Source organism: Pinus tabuliformis, chromosome 3_2 (assembly GCF_031772625.1).
Source record: "Pinus tabuliformis cultivar Carrire ecotype Pingquan chromosome 3_2, CPIR1, whole genome shotgun sequence".
NCBI classification, from domain to species: domain Eukaryota; kingdom Viridiplantae; phylum Streptophyta; class Pinopsida; order Pinales; family Pinaceae; genus Pinus; species Pinus tabuliformis.
This window is the reverse complement of record NC_142302.1, coordinates 28471298-28492533: the sequence shown is the minus strand read 5'-3', so window position 1 is coordinate 28492533 and position 21236 is coordinate 28471298. Positions and strand designations below refer to the sequence as shown.

At 34.0% G+C, this 21236-nt stretch overlaps 1 pseudogene; it reads right to left on the bottom strand.

Moving 5' to 3' along the window:
- Nucleotides 1-3968: 3968 nt before the first annotated feature.
- LOC149179650 (3-ketoacyl-CoA thiolase 2, peroxisomal-like) overlaps nucleotides 3969-21236 on the bottom strand; it is a 38458-nt pseudogene continuing 21190 nt past the window's right edge.

Here is a 21236-nt window from a genome sequence, read left to right as displayed (position 1 = left end):
TAACAAGTTTCCACGAAAATCAACCTAATGATTGCAGAAAAATATAAGTCAAAATCCTTGACCATGTATTAAGTTTCTGATTGCATAAACTATCACATGGTTAATTTTTCTCACTTATAACTTCTCACTTATGTGCTCAGATGTGCCAGATGGGCTTTCCTCCTTCGGAAGGTTTCTTCATCTATGTCAACTCCAAACTCAAAGATAGATACTGTTATTTTGATTTTATGTTTTATTTTTTTCAACCTGAAGAAACTGAATATATTTTATTGATATGAAAAAGGTAGTTACATTCCATAGATAGGTGTAACTTAGGTGTTTAAGAGCTTGTTCAAGAAATTCATGATGCTGCTCCAAGTGGAAGAGTTCGAATAAGGAGATGTTAGCCCTTGTTCTCTTCATGTCCTTAGCCAGACTATAATTGATACCCAGTGAGAGCTCAGGACTAGAAGCTTTATTCTGCGTGATCGTCTTTGGTGTAGGAGTGGGACTTGATGGGTTTGGCAGAAAGTGCATGTGATTTTGATTTCTTTAAAGGACCCATTTGCATAAGCTTGTACTTCTCCCTGGTTAGCACAACATCAAAATTCTCAAGGGATGGCATCTTATAAGCAGTTTTGAGTGCAGTCTTGGTAGCGTGGAAGGTAGAAATGAAAACAAAGTAATTAGGTTCAAGTTCGGCAAGAATGGACAGAACCAATTGGTTGTCCTCCTTGTCAATCCCACATAGCTTAAACTGTAGCCTTAGATACTTTAACATGGTGAGAAAGTCCTATATAGCTAACTGGGCTCAAGTTGATGAGTTCGTTCTCTAGCTGGTGACCTTAGTTAATGATCATATAAGTGAGTATGAGCCTTGACCTGTTCTTCATCGACCCAAGTGTGTGTGAGACTTCTTCTTTGCCTTGGTCAAGCAACCAAAGCACGTATGAGATTTCCTGCCCACAATGAGAGGTATTTTTGTGTTTGCCTTGCTTCCATGCATAGGTTAGGTACTAGTCAATTATGGAAGTAGGTGGGGCAATGGATGAATGACATCCAATGGTTTTTTGAGATTATTCTTATAAAATTCATTGCACATTATAATGTGTCTATTGTGAAGTATTGTTCTTTTGGATCGAGTTGTATTATTCACTGTAGATCAATTTTGCTAAAAAAACAAAAAAACAAAACTCCCAACATCTTCTAAAACTTTATTCCCTTATCTGATTTCCAACATGAAAATAGAGTGTCGACAGACAATTGCTATGACTAAGCTACTTTGACCAAAAATAAACAAAAATTTTACTGTTTGACTTTATTCATTCTATCCTTTAGAATAATGTGTATTTTGTTCATCCAAAATAGCCATGACGATAACAAGGAAAAATCCCTCAAATTTTGTAGTAGTTTGAGTAGCTCAGTTCAGAGCCTTAGCCCTATCTCGAAAGGTAACAAAACTAACCTGAGATAGCTCTCTGTCTATTTTAACTGATTGATTAAACATTCTATCTCCAATAGTGTTTAGATTCCTCCTAATGTCTTTGTACTTATTTCATGAAAAACAAATGAAATCCTTGCCTTCTTCTGTTAAACTCGGAAGATTCCAATAATTTGTTTTCTATTTGAAAAATCTTGTTCTTTGTTTTGTTATTAATGTCTAGGCCATTTTAGAGCACAAGTAAAGATTACCATACCCCTGTCATCTTCAGTCACTGCTACTCCACTAGTTACCTAGATTTCCTTTGGAGATCCATAATTCTTTATTCAATGCACATGTCCAGGAAAAACCCAGTATGTATTTTGTGAAGTTACAATCGTGATGTCATATTTTGTAAGTTTAGGTAAATGGTTGGAGACCCATAATTTCGAAATTAGCTACAAAGTCACTGTAATTTTGAAGTTTAAACTTCATATAATCATATCTATGGGTTACAATTTTTGAGGTCCTTCAAGTGTATCACTTCATCAATTGATGACATTTCTCAGCTGAACCAGGTTTATATGTAATTTGTTTTCTAAATTGTGTTCTAATTTAAAGCATGCACCAATAACATATTGATTGTGCATATCTTATTCAAATACAATGATGATGACATTGGGAGTTTTTACTCATAGTGATGTCATCTAGATCAAATGGATATTTTGTTCGAGGCCTAGAGTTTCCACCTATTAATCCTTTCTTCCAAATCCATGTAATTACTATTATGTGAAATTTCATTTATTACTTTAATTTTTTTTTGGCAAGTTTGAAGTCTAAAAACTATTTTTTGGGCAGATCTTACCCAACATTTTGGTAATCCTAAAAATTTAATCATATAATCAATAATTTCTCACTTGATTTCAACATAGAACATTCACAACTAATATACTGAGCACATATCGAGCCTACTGTTGTCAACTATTCATCTTGGAATCACCATCATATTCTGTGGTGATTTCCCTCTCTCTGCAACAATCATTTTTATTTTTTTGTTTGAAATAAAGAATGCCATTCTCCTTTAGGATTGAGGTTTATTGGTTGGAGATTGTTTTTCTAACTAACTTATATAGGAAATTTTGGTGATTTTCACCATGTATTATGATTGTTGTCTAATATAATAATCAATTCATCTTGTGAATTGAGTCTATCTCAAGTGGTTAAGAAGAAATTGTTATTCACCTCAACCATTTTCAATCTTTGTGATGTGTTCACTCTTCGTGAGCTAGTGGTTGATTGAGACTCTTTATGATCTATGAGGATTATCCCTTTCTTGTTCATTGGCTAGAGGATGGGTGGCTTGAAGGTGGGGTTGTAAGTTACATGTGAAAAAAAATAAACATCTCATTTTGCATAGCTTACTACTAGAACATGTCTTGTGCTAGTCTTCGATGAGATGCAATTTCAAAGTAATATGCTATTCTCTTGTTTTTTCATGTAGGTAGAATTTCTTTTTCCTAGGAAAAAAACTCAATAATTTTATATTGATAATAAGATTACATCCATATATGCCAGTAGGCATTCCTAAAGGCCAAGTAGCCTCAAAAACTATTTGTCGAGAAGAGTCCAGATCTACAAACCTTAAAAGCATTTGTAGCCATGTCATTTTTCAAGTGACCACCCTCTCAAAAGGATACATCTGTACTCCTATTATCTATATAGACCATTTATCCATAATATAAAATTTAATCATTTACCTGCCCCTATTTATATCATTTACATCCTTGTTATAGTCAAAATGACCATATAGAACCGCTAAAAACACTGATAAGATCATTTGTCATATTTGAGAAAAAAAAATAGAGAGAGTAACAAGATTATTTAGTGCCAAGTGTCATGAAGAAATTATATTTTTTGGCCTTCCTTTGAATTTGTGACTTTCAATGAGGCTGGGTCCATTTCCAAGCCAACTTTGGACAATCTACCTGCTTCTTGATTCCTGTTCCTAGTCAAAGGAAACATAAAAATAGAAGGTAAGTTGTATGTTTTGAAAAAGAGGCTGCAAGTGGTAGCTCAAAAGTTTAGAGGCTCTTTTCAACCAATTTATGACTGGCTTTGAGTCCCCATACACATGAAGGTAGGAAATCTTGTATTCTTGAGCTAAGATGAAACAAAAGTTTTAGAGACATTAAGTCTGCATAGTTGTTTGAGGCATGATTGATACAAGCTGAAAAGGATATGGGTCCCTAATACTCTTTTTGTCTCAGTCTGTAAATTTTTTGTATAAATTCTATTTTGTTTTATGAATAGGTTTTCATGTGTAAAAGTCTACAAGTAAAGCACAACCTTTTAAGTGGTGCACTTATGCATTTGGATTGATCCCAACAATGTTATAGTTGGAGATGAACTTTTGCATCAGTGGGATTTTAGTTCAGAACATTTTGCAGAAGGTGGAGGCAAGAGAGGTGGGAAATAGATGGTTCAGCAAGATGAGGATTTGCACTCATCCATTAAGAATATTTGTGGTTATAATGAAACTTCATGCATTGATCAACTTGTTTTCTATTGTTCATTGTGCACCCTTTTGCATGGCCACCGCCTTCTTCATCAACAGTACAACACCAACTCCATCACTTACTTGGCTTAATTTTCCTTTGTGAGATTGAAATAGAACATAGACATAACTGACACAGACTGAATACTCAACATCCAGTGCTTTACAATGGCAAAAAATCTAGCATGCTGTAACTTTTTTGATAAAATCAACAACATAGAAAACATGCTTAGCATGCAATTGGGAAAGAAACTCTATACTAGCAGTGGTGCTTCCCCTCTTCTTAAATGCACATCTGAGTTTCCCTAAATCATAAAGAGAAGCATTAGGATGAAATCCATTGTCCACATATATCGTCATGGGCTTCTCATCTCCAGTTTTAGCATCAACAATCTTCAGCACAAAAACAAGAAACACATTAAGTACTATTGCGGAAACTCTCCAGCGACTCCAGCTTTGGAAATTACAGAAAATGGGTGTTTTGTACCTTTGCTTCAACTAGGATGATATCATATAAGAACTTCCCTGCAGCTATTTCTGCTATTGTGCGCCTATGAGATTCAACTTGAAAAACAATTATAACAGTTAATATTCAACTCCCATTCCTTACCTTCGCTGATTAATTCATATGAACTGCACCAACATTGACTTCACTCAAATCAAAATCTTAAAATATCATCCATATACCACTGCTTGATCTTGGTCTTGACGTGAAACTCCATAGTGGTCAGCTACATTTTCTGAGATGATACCCATGGGAAAAAGACAATCTTGTGCTTTTATGAAAAATTCAACCTATTGCAAGTGGTAGCAAAAGCCATCAGTGCCTTTCACACAAATCTTTAATGAAGTACTTATATATCTATCCTTGTGCAGGTGTACATACATACATATATATATATATATATATATATATATATATATATATATATATATATATATATATATCTATATATATATATGTATATATATATATGTATATATATATATATATATATATATATATACATATATATATGTATATATATATATACATATATATATATATATATATATATATATATATGTATATATATATATATATATATATATATATATATATGTATATATATATATATATATATATATATATATATATATATATATATATATATATATATATATATATATATATATATATATATATATATATATATATATATATATATATATATATATATATATATATATATATATATATCTATGTATATATGAAGGCTATATTAAAGACATAGAAGAGTATGGAAAAAAACATCAAATTGAAACTATTGACAAAATTAAAAGCCTTATGTTTACAACATCATTAACTTTTATTGATGCCTACCTTTGAATTGACAGAACCTTCCCACACCATAGGATTGATATTCATTAACTCCACTCCTGCACTGATGCCTGAAGAAAACAAATTGAAATCATAAACTTATCTAAATTCAAACCTGCTATGATAATCTAGTGGTAACAAACATATATTGACATACCAATGTCATAAAACCTAGCTTTAATTGCAGCTGCAACATCTACAACTGCTTGTAGGTCTGAAGATCATTGTCTATTAACAGTGTTTACTTGTATAGTCTCCAGAGATATGACGTGGTAATTCATTTGACACATGAAATGGTAGGATATACACTTGTGAATCCATCATAAAAGGTAGCCATCCTACACTCATTGGCATGTTGAGAGCCAGGTGTAAGAACAATACGCACTACAATATCACCAACTTCAACTGGATTAAGTCTGCTCTTTTCAATCAATTTCTACAGGAAGCTAGAGAACATTCAAAGACAAATTTGTGCACTCATGCTTCATGGACCATAATGGTTAGGGGGGGAATTTTCAAACTGCATAAAAAAATCATGAATCAATTTATCGGTGTAACCACTGATCCATACCTTAAAAACAGGAGCAAGCAAGTCATCGGTAAGAGTATCCTTAAATCCTCCACATTTAACCTTGCAAATAGGGGTATGATAAGCCTTGCAAAAGTGACAATCAGATAGAGAAAAACTAGGTGTTGATCAGCTAATCAACAAGAATTAGGAAAACTCTGAACTCAATCAACCACATATGATAAAATGCAAAGCATTGGAAGAGATTTCTTGAAAAACCATCAATTAAGCTGGAAAAAAATGGAAACTTATGCAACAATGACAAAATCATCACCAAACTCAACAACTCTTTCATAGGAAGCACTGTCTCCACCAGCATAAACTGAAGCCTAGTAAAAATAAAATAAAGATCAATACTTATATTCTCGCTAGAATATCCATGTGTTAAATATACTCAACACAATCTTGACTCTCTTTTAATGTAAAGAAGATAAAATACATTTTTAATAATATATTTATGGCAAAACCAAATTAACAATGACCTAAAACAAGGGTACAACAAATCTAGTTAAGGGGATTCAATTGTTAGGATTCACCTTGACTCGGGAATGATAGTCTATAGCTAGTGGTTTTGGGCCCATGGTATTATGCCAGTTATATTTGGATGGAAATAAGCTTATAAATAGGCTTATTAGTCTCCATTGTAATGTGCCAAAGGTTGAGAAAGTGTGGGATCCCCACCCATTGTAAGGGGCCAAGGGTTTACCAGCTTGGCCAGGCTTTCATGGAATTCTGTTAGTTGGGTTATCCCCATAGTTGGGGTTTTCCTAGGGTATTTATGGGGTTGTTAGTGTGCATGATTTCTTCTATATTGTGTTGATGATTATGTTTATTTACCTTTCCTTTTATACATGACACCAATTAAGTTGAATTTAACACAAGCATCCATTAACCCCCATACAATAGTACCTCAAGCATTCTGAATCCATCAACACAATCGAATATAACATCAAATTTATAATTTCAACACAGTATCAACTACCATATCCATTACACAAAAAGTTACGAAAAATAGTTTTCATCCAAAACCTCCACAAAACACAACACTCACATCCCTTGCCCTAACCCCCACCCGGACTAAATTCAAAAAAGAAAACAAAAATAGGAAGGTTGATATGTAAGCATAGAGTAGATTTCACCATATTTTTTTATTTCAAAGAATTCTTAGTGAGTATCCATTTGTATGGATTACTTTAACTTTATTTCTAGTGTTACAATTCCCTTTAGGCTTTGACACAAGACCACCGTGTGGGTTGGGGTTGCCCATTCTTCAGGGCACGTAGAAAGTCGAGTTTTTGCCTTTCACTCCCCTCCATTCTAGTAATTTTCTAGAATTCTTTTGGGCGGTGCCAAACATGGTCCATTAGACCAAAATCATAGATAATCCTAAAAGTTAACTGTAACACTTAATAATTCCCAAAAAACTATAGCCTCAAATTGCACCCAATAACCAAAATAAAAAGGAAATGGAGCAGAAGGATCTAGGTCCATTTTGAGAAAAAAAAACATCTTGTATGAAGTTAAGTTCTACTGTAATTTTTAAAACCTATGTGGGAAAACCCATTAAAGTTCAAAGAACAGTAATATTGTAATTAAATTTAAAAATAAAGAAACCTCTTCATATTTTGGTTGTGAATACAATGGCCTGCAACCTTGGCTCTCATCCATCATCACTAAAGAGTCTGGCCCTGATGTTTGCTACATCCCCCCAACTCTCTTAGATAGTTGAACTGCCAATACCTTGGTCCACATTTAAATGTTTCGTTTATTATTATTATTCAGGTTGTCATCTGTGATGTTGTCCTCCAAGTCTGTGATTTTCCATCTGTGAATTTTGCATCATTATCCTATAGGAGCTTCAATATAATTTTCCATTTAAACTCAATGTTCTTAAAAACCTTAACTTCATGATGCCAATCCTCTTTGTTCAACTCCATTCATTGTCAATCCCCTACATTCTCTGACTGTTTTCTCCACCTTTTATAACATTAAGTCACGTCACATGATACAGTCTCTTCCTGGTGGTTGTATCATGGAAGTGATGCCACCATGGCTTGGTGAGCTAACAAGTTTGAAGGAATTGTACATTTAACATGACTAGAGGTGCCAATATTCCCATACATCCACATGTGTTTCACATTCTCTTAATTTCTTCCAACATGGAGGGGTCTGAATTCTCACTTAAATTTTCTTTAGTCCCAAATGATCTCCTTAGTTACCTATCTGGTTCCTCATTTTTTGAACCATCTTGTTACATAGGAAAACCTTATTACATGAATCTTCACAACAAGACACCTAATTTCCTACAAGATATCCTGAATACTCCTATATTTGATACTCGATTTATTTGAAACCTGATTATTGGAGGGTAGAGTCTCTTTCAATATTGAGCATATCATTGCCTTATTTAGTACATAAGTTAGTCCCTGAATTGGAGCCTCAAATTCAGCCTTTGTTTTATATGCCAATGGAGAAATAAAAAATGATACTATCTTTGTGATTCATTATTACCCCATCATTCCTAGATATGCCTTCTTGGACCCTAGTTGCCCCATCAAGATTTAATATGAACCGACTCTCAAGTGGTACTTCCCTAGGCAATGGGTTTAGTTTGGTGGAAAATTGTATCAAGTTGTGGATGTATGTATATATGTGCTCTTGTTTTTACCATTTTTAATTTTTTTTTCTTTATTGATAGACCTTGTTGTTTTTCTTTGTGTACCTTGTTTTCACTTTATTTATACTATGCTTGATTTTCACAAGATTGGGAAGATTTGTGATAGTACAAAATATAATTGAATGGTAAGATAATATTCTTCACACTCTATGGATTATTTCTTTTCTTTTGGTATGCCTATTATAGCATTTGGTGAGAACGTTTTGGTTGTCCCTTTGAAGAGGAAAATTTCTGATCTGCATATGCTAAGTCTCTAAACTTATGGAATTGATAACCTATGTACTTGAAGAGGAAAATAAAAGTGTAGCCATTATGTGTGTACTTATATCATTGTTTCATAGTTCCATGCATTACACAAAATCTACAAATAGCTAGTTGCTCTTCAGACAAGAAATATGTGATTTTGCCTTCTTGAGTAGTCCATCATGAACAACTTTGTAAAATAATACTTCATTGTGTCATTTGATTCTTTTCTCAGTTTAACTCTTAGTTTCATTGTGAGTAGACATTCTTGGGCCCCTCGCCAAGTTTTCCAGTCACTATCTTTGACAATATCTTCTCAAAATATATAAAAATTGTTTAGAAACTACATCAGAATCTAGATCATATTAGATTGGTTGCTTGTAGAATATTCATAATTATGCTTGTATTTGTATCAAATAGAGTGCTCTATTCTTCATTCATTTTAGCTATTCGAAAAATAGCTAAAGAAAAGTAAAATTTTGAACGTTGAATGGTTAAAAAATTTCATTTGGATATATTTGTGTGCATCAACAATTTGATTGCAAATTTACTAATAAAATTGTGATTATTGAAGCAATGAATTTTTGAGATATGCATATCCCTTGTAATTCTAACACTCGTTTCAAGGAATAGTTGTTGCATGATTTTGATAATGGTTCAACTATATTAACTTGGACTGGATTGTGTCCTGTATGAGTTACACTGCTCTTCTTTCATATGCTATCCACTTATGACATTTCCTTTTCAATATTTGGTGCATTTGCTAGTTATAGGTCATTTATAAGTTAAAAATATCTTCAGAGTTTCACTTCTAATTGAGTATTCAAATGAACATATTGATTCTTTTATACATAACTATTTTTCCCTCCACCCACTTTTCATAACTTCTGTAACCATTAGGTAGGGACATGCAGCTTCGATGTTCCTTTGCTTGCTTAGTAAAATATTGCCGAGACTTTAATTTATTGAAAGTTGTAGAATTTACAATTTATGAAGTTTCAAGGTCTAATTTTTAAAAGTCTAATTCTTTAAAGGGTGCTAGCTCAATGGAAGAGCACCTACTTTACAAGAAGGAGGTTGGTGGTTCGATTCCATCGTGTCGTGACATCCATATAGAATGGCGATGATCAATTTTTGGTGACGAAGGCTCTTTGACCATCACCAATGAGCTTCAGTGACATTTTTCGACCCTCACCAAAATATGAAACGACGACGGTCAATAAACACCACCATATATATGCATCAATAGTGATGACCCTCAAAGGTCCATAACCATAAATCATTGTTGTTGATATGAAATGGTGATGGTCACTGTCCATCATTATAGTCATTATTTGTGACAGACCTTGAATGTCACCACAACACCTATACTTAAGGAAATGCAGCTTTTGGTGACGGTCAGTATCCATCATTATAATCAATATTCGTGACGGACCTTGAATGTCACCATACACTTATATTTTTGGCGATTCCACCTTTGGTGACGTTCAGTTTTTGGTGACCAAGGCTATCGTCCATCACCATTGCTCATATAAAATGGTGATGATCGCTATCCATTATTATAAATCATTATTGGTGACGGACTTTGAATGTCACCACAACACCTATACTTTTGGCGATGCCACCTTTGGTGACGTTCAATTTTTGGTGACGAAGGCTATGGTCTATCACCATTGCTCATATGAAATGGTGACGATCACTATCCGTCATTATAAATCATTATTGGTGACGAACTTTGAATGTCACCACAACTCCTATACTTTTGGCAACGCCACCTTTGGTGGTGTTTAGTTTTTGGTGACGAAGGCTCTTTTGACTGTCACCAATGAGCTTATGGTGGCATTTTTTTTCTGCTCACCAATGTCATTTTTTCTTGTAGTGCCAAAATGGGAAAAGGAGGAAAACATCTTCAAAGTGTAGAGCTAGAAATTAAAGAATTGCAATAGTGCAATTATGAATTGCACAACAAAATTGAAGTACTTAAGTGGAATTTAAAGCAATATCAAAACATAATTAATCAAATGAATATCACATTAGAAGCAACAAAATATCTTCAAAATTAACTAGATATGGAAGAACAACTCATTAATGCACTCTAGATAAAATTAGGGAAAAACAAGATCTACTTGATGCAAGATGTACATAAAAGATAGATGCAGACTGTGACACATAGTACCTCATCCAAAAACCAAATGAAATTTGTGAAACATATGACCTCATTCAACATGTTGATGAATGTTGTGACACAAATGATCTAATCCACCACGTTGATGAAAGTTGTGACATAGATGATCTCATCCAGCAAGTTGTACTACTAAATGAAAATGATGCAACTAGTTGTACTGAAGATCTAATTGAAAAGTTTGATGCAGCATGTGATACAAATGAATTGTTAATATAGATGATTTATGATCAATGTGATACAAATGAATTGTTAATAGAGATGATTGATGCTTAATGTGATACAAATGACTTAATGAATCAAGCACAAACTATCAACATCAGTAGTAGGTGTGAAGAACAACAAGAAAATGGTCTTTCCAAGAAGGTGATCATAACTTGGGAAGAATTTTCTTTCAATAAAGATCAACATGGCTTGGGATACAACAAAGAAAACACTTTTTATGTTCCATATTTCTCAAAACCAGTTCAGTTTGTAAGTGCAGGTTTTCTAGAAAATACCCAGAATCTTGTTATGTGTAACCATTGTAAGAGAAATGGTCATATGGAGAGTAAATGTTTCGACCTCCATCCTTGTCTTCATTGTGGGAAGAAAAATCATCTATTAGAGAAATGTCGAATGCAGAAGAAGACTAAAATGACAGTTAATTATGGATGGATAAACCCTTGGAGATGGAATCTAGAATTAAAGAAGCTGCATAAGTCCTACAATCTACTTAAGACAGAGGTAAAGATAAGGTTGCCTAAAGAATTGAACAAAATAAAAAAGAGAAACTCTCCTACACCTTAAGGGGGGGAGTTCAAAAATCAAAGAAAGATGACCGTCTTTCTTTTCAGCTGACAAAGGGGGGAAATGATAATGGAACTAAAGATGGTTGTAAGACTAAAAGTTTCGACAAACTCAACAAATTTTCCAGTGGGCATCATCAACACAATAATTCTTTAGCAGCTCAATAGAGGAGTTTTTTTAACAGCTCAACATAGAAGAATCAACATGGAGACTTAGAGATGATACCAAGATATTATGCTGGACTTGTGATTGAGGGGGGGAATGTTAGTATCATACATATATTATTAATAATTAAGTCCAAATTAAATGTTAATTAAGAATTTATTAAAGGGTGTGTGAAGGAATAATTCATAAGAAAATATGAAATTATTCATAATGAAAGTAGACATACTCTATAAGTCTATGTATGATTTATGATGAGGTTAATGAGAGAAGTTAGGGATGAAGTCACACAAAATCAACTTAGATATTTGTGGAGACATTTATGGAGATATTGTGGAGAAATTTATGGAGGAGGTTCAACCAATTGGCCAAATTGGTTTTTTGTTATGAGAACCTCAATTCTATAATACAAGGCTTCATTTTGTGAATTATGTATAATTATTTGTAAATCAATGAATTACGGCTTGAAATCCTTTTCTCCCAATTTTTTGTCTCAAATTTTTGATATTTTTTTTTATTATCTCACTCCAATATGAGAGTCTCAATGAATATGAATATAGTACAAAAGAATTCTTGTTGTAAAATAAATTCATGTCCAAAGCATTGTATTTATATGTGTCATTATAATGAATTTCATCACACATTTATCTATCTATTTCTTCCATTTTCATGTGTGTTCTAATAACGATATCATGGTTGTGTGACCTCACTCAACGACAATTTTATGGTCTCTCTCCACCTAGGCGCTTCCCATCGCATTTGTTACTCTATGATCATCAAATTTGTGCTTCTCTAGTTTGGTATTCTTAACAAACATCTTTTCCTTGCCTAGGGGTTTTGTCGATTTCTTTGTTTGACTCTGATCCTCCATTCACTTACCCTACCAACATGGATCATAAATTTATGATGTAACATCTTCACTTTAAACATGGATTCTGATTGTTACCGTGCCCAAGTTTCATCTACCTAAGTGTTTATTTACTCGCTCCAAATGTTTTCTCTCTTGCAATTTTTTCAGTGTATAAGTTTCCTATAGCTTGTGAATCATTGAAGTCTCGTTGATGTTATTCATAAACATGGGCATACACATATTGATCCTTTAGGAAATGTGGGAGATGGAATTCAAAACGTTGGGGCCTAATTTGTTGTCATTGAATGAAAAGTGAAGTAATTCATTGTTCACGTCCAAGTTGATAAAACCCCCTACCTATATACTCACTAGAGACTCATTTCTTGAAGAGACTAGTCTTTTGGAGTTGATTATTGTCATTGCGAGAGACCCATGAAGATTTGCATTTTTGACCCATGAACAAAGATATTTTTGGCATTATAGAGGGCCAACATCTCATATAGAAGGTTGTAATTTAGTTTTCCCTATTTTACTTCCATCATTTCCGTTTTAGCTCATTACGAATATTGACATGTCACCAATAACTTAGGAAACCATCTTTGATATAACTTGTTTCCAGGGATAGACTTTTCTATTGTAGACATTTTAACCTAGTTTATTTCCATGCAATTCTATCGCATGAGCTTGATGATCACAAACATTGAAAGGGTTGATTCTTCGACCAATTTTTTCTACCCCAAGGTGAACTCCATTACAAATCTTAGGGTACTTTGAGATTGAACTTGAAAACTGTAGGAAATTGAGCTTAGTTTGACCCCTCCCACCATTCTCAATCCTCACTCTATGTGCTATTTTCCTACAAATTCTCACTTTGTGGCATGTTAACTAGTGTGAGGAAGACACAACCATTTCCTATGTATCAACAAAGGAGGGATTTATTAGTGTAAAGAAGTTTGTGTATGGCATATATTCTTGCCTAGCTACATGGGTTATGAATAAGATATGAAGCAACAAAATTTGCACGATTGGAACTAATCTCATGGATAAGGAAACATTGTTTTCCATAAGAAGGAAAGAAAGGAGGGGATCTCACTATGTTTAACCTCTATTAAAAATGATAGTGTAGGTTTAGTATTTGAAGGGAGAATTTATGGAATTTGTACAATGTGTATGCTAGTTTGATTGATAATACAATCCCTTTCTAAGATAGTAGCTTGACATGGGTATATTATAATTGTGTTTTCATTTGGGGTTTCTCCATTTGTATGGCTAGTTTCATTCAGGCAAGAATTCTCTATATTTCGAAGGGTTAGTTTTATTTCTTGAGTACTCCATTAAAGGGTATTTGAATTTACCAAAAACGTTGCTAACAATTCATAAAATTTCTATGCTTTCATCTCTCAATTGTATTGTATAAATTATTTACAAGCAAGTGAAATCTTGGTATCAATTGAAGTTAAGAGAATCAGAATAATTGTGATTTATAAATAGTTATTTTTAACTTATTGAATTCCATTATAAATAAGTGCATTTTCAGTACAAGTTGTTACTCTTCATTTGTTGAGTTTTAATTGTTGAAAAATTATCTAAATTGATGAAATATTACAGTTAATGAATATTCTGATACTCTCTACTATTGAGGATACAATGAAAATCAACAAATTTCTTCTTATTTATATTTAAACTTGTTTACAAAAATTACAAGACAAAATTTAATTTCTCTAGTTTGATTCAACTCGAGAATGAGATGAATTACAATAAAGGAGCCATCTTTATGAATTAATCCTTGTTCATAAATATTCTCTTATTTTGAGAAAGATCTCTCTTAGCTACCAGCACATCATTAGATCAATGATTCCATTTCATGAGCATATTTGAATGAAGATGAAGAAGTTCGAGTTCCACTTTCCAAGCCCATCATGAAACCATGGGACGGATTCATAAATAAGAAGTGAAGAGTAGGTCTTTGATATGAAAAAAAAAGTGATATTTCAGTTTCCAGACCATTCGAAACCAATCAAATTCTATAAATTTAGAGTTAAGGCTTCTTTGATTAGAGAAATTTTGATAAGATATTTCAATTTTAATTCTACATTTTGAGCTAGAAAGTGTGGCTCATTGTTAGGGCATAGATATGAAATCTGAACAAGTGTCGAGAGATAAATAGGTGAGAGATGCGGGGTCAAAAATGGATAAGAGACATTAGGTTAATTGAACGTTAGGAAGCCAAATATGAGACAATTTCAAAAAGGATAAGCTTAATTAAAATGTTCACAATAATTAATGAAGGAAGTCAAAAAACATTGCAAATATTTTAAATGTTAATAAGACTAAGGAGGAAAAATAAATAAATAATTGTTAAATAATAAGAAGGCTAAAAATGATATTCTTCTTGGTCTTCTTAGTATTTAATAATAATTTATTTATTTTTCCTCCTTAGTCTTATTAACATTTGAAATCTTTTTAATTCTTTTTGGCTTCCTTCATTAATTATTTTAAATGTTTTAATTGGGTTTATCCTTTTTTCAATTATCTCATATTTGACCTCCCAACATTTGATTAACTTAACGTCTCTTCTCCATTTCTGATCCTGAATCTCTCATCTATTCTCTCATTGCTTGATCAAATTTCCTATATCTATCCCGAGGATGAGCCACACTTGTTGGCTCGAAATTTCGACTTAAAATTTTCAATGTGATGGATCCAAAAATACCTTATCAAAATTCTAGAGTGTTTGGTTTCTTAAAGAAAGTCCATCTTTACAAGTACCAGTTCCATACTAGATTCCCAATTGCCGATATTGCCATCAAGTTGGCCATATGAAGGATCAATGTTTTTATCTTCATCATTGTGAGAATGATGGAAAACATAATTATCATTAAGACATAGCTTCGAGTCATAAGAACCCTATAGGAATAAAGATTCACCTTGGGTGGATCACATCTTGGTGATGGTCATCAACAACCAAAAAGATATATTGGTCATATTATATGATCCATTCTTGAGTATTCAAACATCTTCTAGTAGAGAGATTTTCATCTTCTCACCTTGTATCTAACAAGGGGGGAATTCATAGTCAACTTCAAGTTTCAAAGTCATTTCAAGTGATCTTGAGTCACAACCAGAACCAAAGCTAATAACCAGAGCTTAAAGTTATAATTTACCATTGCTAGAGATTGAAATATATCCAAAGAGAGTAAATGATACAAATTGGATCATTATATTGTTTGTCATCCATCTTGATGCATTTGGAGTGTGTTGCGGCCTCAAAAGTTTGCTGCCAAAACATGGGGGATAACCACCCAGTTTGGACCTTAAGACAACTCCTTTTCCATTTAAAGTGGTGGCTTCGACTGGGAATAATGGGACCAGTTTCCCAGTGTGGGTTTTAAGATGAGAGTGGGTGGTTCATGAGTATTTTCAATAGAATAATGATAATCTAAATGACCTATTCTATAATGCAATTCTTTGACTAACTTATTCTAATATAAACATGGGTATTCCTGTGTGGTATGCGATCTACAAAGATATCTGCTTAACATGTGATAATAAATATTAATCGCAACTAAACGAGATGATAACGTATAAAGATAATTCCTTTGACTAAATAGTTAGTCATAGAAATTTATAAAATATATCGAATATATGTGAGTTATATATGAAAATCACAATTTCATCTAGGCATCATACAAAATTGCAATTAATGCTTAACATAAACAATAAATCTCACATACAATTCATGAAGGTAAAGTTTTGCCACTAATTAAATGAAAACAAAATCAATCATACAAGATAATAGTACCATATATGAGAAGTCCTACTCATTTGACAAATGACATAGACCAAATTCTTTCTTCAAATAAAATTATCTCCCAAGAATACAATAGTGCATCAAAAAAGGAAAGTAGTTTGATATCTAAAAGAAACGATCATGTTCCATAATTTCACCAAAGCATTCACAAACTTACAATAGTTCATTCTTTGCAGATGTTTTTTGGCAAAATTCAAGACTCTTCTCTAAATGCATGAGAAGGGTATAAATACTATTTTAACTAATGTGCAAAAATAGATTATACAAAATTTGAGGAGGTTTCAAACAACCTTCCTCCTAACTAGTTAACTAACTCCAAAAATAAATAGTGCCTAAATGAACATAACTAAGAGGATGACTTGTTGTCTACTAGCTTGTCCTTCAAATCGCATATATTGGTCATTGGTTGAATTTGAGGAGGTTCCCCAAAATGTGTCCTGAGCTGTCCTGTGAAAATCGCATCTGTGAGAGGTGGCAACATCTGCTAAGTCATATGAAGAGAACAGTTGAGAGTCATAATCTAGCTGTGCGTCTTGACGAGGTACTGGAAATACGAATCCCAGTTGGTCCTGGTCAATTTTGTAATTTCCTCCCTTTATGTCTCTGCTTTTTCTTGCCAGCTTTTATACAGTGCATTTAAATCGGGCATTTCTTTCAGATTTCCTTCTTTAATCAGGTTGGTGGAAAATAGGGTGTGATTCACTGCCTTAATGATATTCTTTGATACCCCAACTGCCCTTGCGACTGCTAGCTTGGCCTGTTTGATTCTCGTGTCCCAATCCATGAAGAGAATGTCTTTATGAGTTTCTTCAATCTTGGGAAGATTGGCTTTCCTTCCGTCTTCTGTTTCCTACCATTCGATGAACTCAGAGATTCTGGGGTTTAAATCATTAAACTTGGTTCTCTGGTCAATTTCCTTATCTGTTAGCTTGTCGCTAGTGGTCAAATAAGGTGTAATATGTGACATTTTTTGGCAAAAATTCTCTTGTTGTTTCACCAGAAGGGAATTTAATTCGAGTGCCTCTTTAACAAACTCTTCACTAGTAGGAACATCCTTGTACCTTTCCATGGCTTGCTGCAATTCTTGGAGTTGCATGTTTTTGGCCGATATATCGGCTTCATGACTTATTTTCAGGACCTCCATGTTTTATTGCAATTGGGCGAGCTGCTCAGTCACTTGCTTGTTTATTCTTGCTTTCTTTGCTTCAAGCTTATGCTCAAGCTGTGCAATTCTATCCTATTTTTACCTTAACAAAGTAAAGACTTCAGTAGCCTTGTCCATAGTGGCCAATGCATATGCTCCTATGAACTGTGAGAGTCTAGTCAAGTTCTCGGTTGTATTGAAAGGAATGTCCTTCCAAACTATGTCCATCGACTCATTTCCAGGTATGAGAGGACTATAAAACACATCAAGTGGAGGTATTTCAGTTACTTTCAAAACAATTTCTGATGAAGGTAGAGCAAGGATAATTTCAGTATGCTGGGACGTTGTCACTTGTTCCTCCATAGGCTTGGACTACTCATCGGTAGACTTGGGCTCTGTATCCTTATGAATATGCTGAGGAGTTTTATACTCCACTGTTTCTTGGGTATTTTTTGCTTTGTGAGTGCCTTGCAATTTTTTATTAAACTGATCCCACTCTTGCTCCAAACTACTAATGTTGACCTCTAAACTGATTTTTGTAGTCAGGGTGCTCATCACTTGTTTCTCAACTGACATCCTACTGGACTTAGCTATGTTATCTGTGTCTTGGGGTTTCCCTATGTCTAGTGTCTTCTTAGTATTTACTTGAGAATCTACTCGAGAACTAGGACCTTCACTATCAACAATGACACTTGGTGTAGGCTTATCCTCGGGCTTTAACAAATGCATTGGGATCACTTCGAGCCTTTCATTTATGAATTCTTGAAAGCTTTGAAAATATTTAGGTTTCAAATTCTCCTTTTCCCATTCAAATGCTTGTTCGAAGGATTCAGCCGACTGTAACAAGTCTTCAAAATCGTTATCCTCATGGTTGTATTGCTTGAGATTTAGTGCAGTAGTGATATTATATGCCACTTTGTCTAGATCAAATTGCCTCTTAGGAAATGTATGAAACCTGAGGGCTTCCATGTGTGCTGACTCCTTAGTAGCATGAAAAAAAATTTCTAAAGCAAAAGAACCACACTTGACAGTAAAAGAGGGCCATAATGACTTCTTGTTGTCTTTGAGAACTTTAGTCAGGCCTTTTCCCATGGTCTGATAGGAAATATCTCTTGCTAATAATTTATCATAAACATATAAAGGAAGGACACGTGGATCGACTGTGCTACCAAAATCTCTAATGTAGATGACCCATTCTTCAATAAAATATTTGACGATAGAAAACAAGTATGTTGCCACTTCTTGAGAAAACCTGGGGGCTCTCTGACTGAAAATTATTTGATGTAGGGGAAAAACAACATCATTTAACATTTTATAGAAGTGGGTATATAATGCGATTCCCATATTTGTTTATGACTAAGATGGATTGGGTAGGTGTCCTGTAAGGTCCATTTCCAACCCATGGTTAGAAATGTCGTGCAAAAATAGATGGCATCCATAACATAGGCACTAAAATAGAATGGAGGGAGGTTATCTGGAGAGGAGGCTCTCTTCTGTCGATATTCGATAATGGTGGTGGCTAGGTTATTAGATAGGATGAAGGGCCAATTCATGATGTGGGAATTAGCATAGGCATCAATCAGAGGAATCCATTCTATGGAAAACTTAGTATTTTTGGGCAACCCATATAATCTACATAACATAGTTGTTGCATTGTTGTAGGGGTTTGCCAAAGAGGCTATAACATACATACCCGATTTGTGATATTTGAATTTGTTGTCCAAAACTCTCCAGCCCTAAACCAGCTTGAAGGGGTCTGGGTTTTTCTCTGCGAAGTTGGCCACAAATGTCTTATCATAGATATCCTGAGGGTTAGGTATGTGGTACATTTTCTTCAAGTCCTCTGCTCTTAACAACCCTGTGAGCTCCATTCTTGAATTCTTGAATTGCCTATCTTCAATGACAAGGTTTTCGATCACCCACCTGATCATATCCATGTATGGGAATATTTTAGCTCTTTCTCCTATCCTATGAAGGAAAGAACATGAAGCATCCCTTAAATGAAGTCTTGAAGGCCTTGTTGAGTTAGTTGTTGCTCTGGTGACAATGATTTTAGGACATTCGTCCTCAAGCCTATTGTATATGACCTCCCAATCTATTATGCCTCTGGCAGTGTCAGAAACTATATCAGAGAAAATAGGAGCCATCTTTTTAAATTCAGATTCAACAATGGTCTGCTTGCTTTGCTTCTGCATCACCTTCCTTAGTGACATGTCTTTTGTAGCTTGCCTGAAATAGATAAGATATATCAACGTAGATGGTATCAGGTAATTAACACTGAAAGCTTCTCTAAAATGACTTTGGATCATGAGAATGGTTTAATGAGATACTCAATGTTAACTACCCATAACTTGGAAAATGATTATCCTTCCTCAGGCTGCTAATTATTTATTAACATGTCAATTCGTTATTTTGATATTAAAATATAATTATTTCACACATTTTATCGCTCTTAATCACACATTGCGATCTTTAAATGGATACAATATAGCGCTATCAGATGCATAAAGTGAAATGCGATTGTGAATATCGCAATATTTCATTTCACGAATCACTAATGGACATTCTAATGGCATAGCTAAATTTATTACGAAGTTTGTGAAGTTTGATTTGCGAAATGACAGGGTTCTATTTATCGGGCTATCGCAGCGGGAGATTTGATCGAAGATCGCAAGTTTCTGAAGATCTTTTAAGACACTCACATGGAAAAGTGCCATTTGCAATGTGGATTTCATCCTTAGTTCGTTTTGCAAGTTTTTGCTAGGTATTTTCTCAGAGTTAGGTATTATTATCCTAAGCCTAAAAATTTAAAAGGTCCCCCATTTATATCTCTAACCTTATCTATTGTTATTTATAAATGGGGGGTTTGTTTCATAGTACAACAAAGTGGAAAAAGAGGAGGAACCAATTCACGGGACCGTTTTTACCGGCAGGACCCAATTTGGCAAAATGGGGTCTAAATCCTTCTAAGAGAGTTTTGAGGCATCAAATGATGTTTTCTAGGGGAAAAAAATTTCCACTTTAGCATTTCACCTTTTCATGCTATTCTACACATAGAGACCTTTCCAATAGTGCAAGAAGCATGTCAATTAGAGTCTATATGCAAAAGTTATGCCACGCAAAAGTTGACCTTCCTATTTTCACAACTATAGTTCGGGAGGACGTCGCGCTAGCGCACATTATTTATGGAAACGGGCCTAACCACGTGTTTTTTTATGTAAAATACTCTAGAAGTGTCTTTTTTGTAACTCTTGTTAAGATTTTATGTAGTCAAGCTTAACCACTAGTGGGCTACCAGGCTGTGTTATACCCAAGCCACTAGGAGGAAGAGGCATTCCATTCTTTCGAAGAGCATTTTGTTCCATAGTTGAGAAAAGATAACCAATAGAGATAGGAGGTAGATAAGATAAAGAGGACCTATGCACTGTAGCATCCAATGGGCCACAATAATTACTTCTTTCTACTTGCAACAATATTTCCAGAAAGAGAAAGAGAAC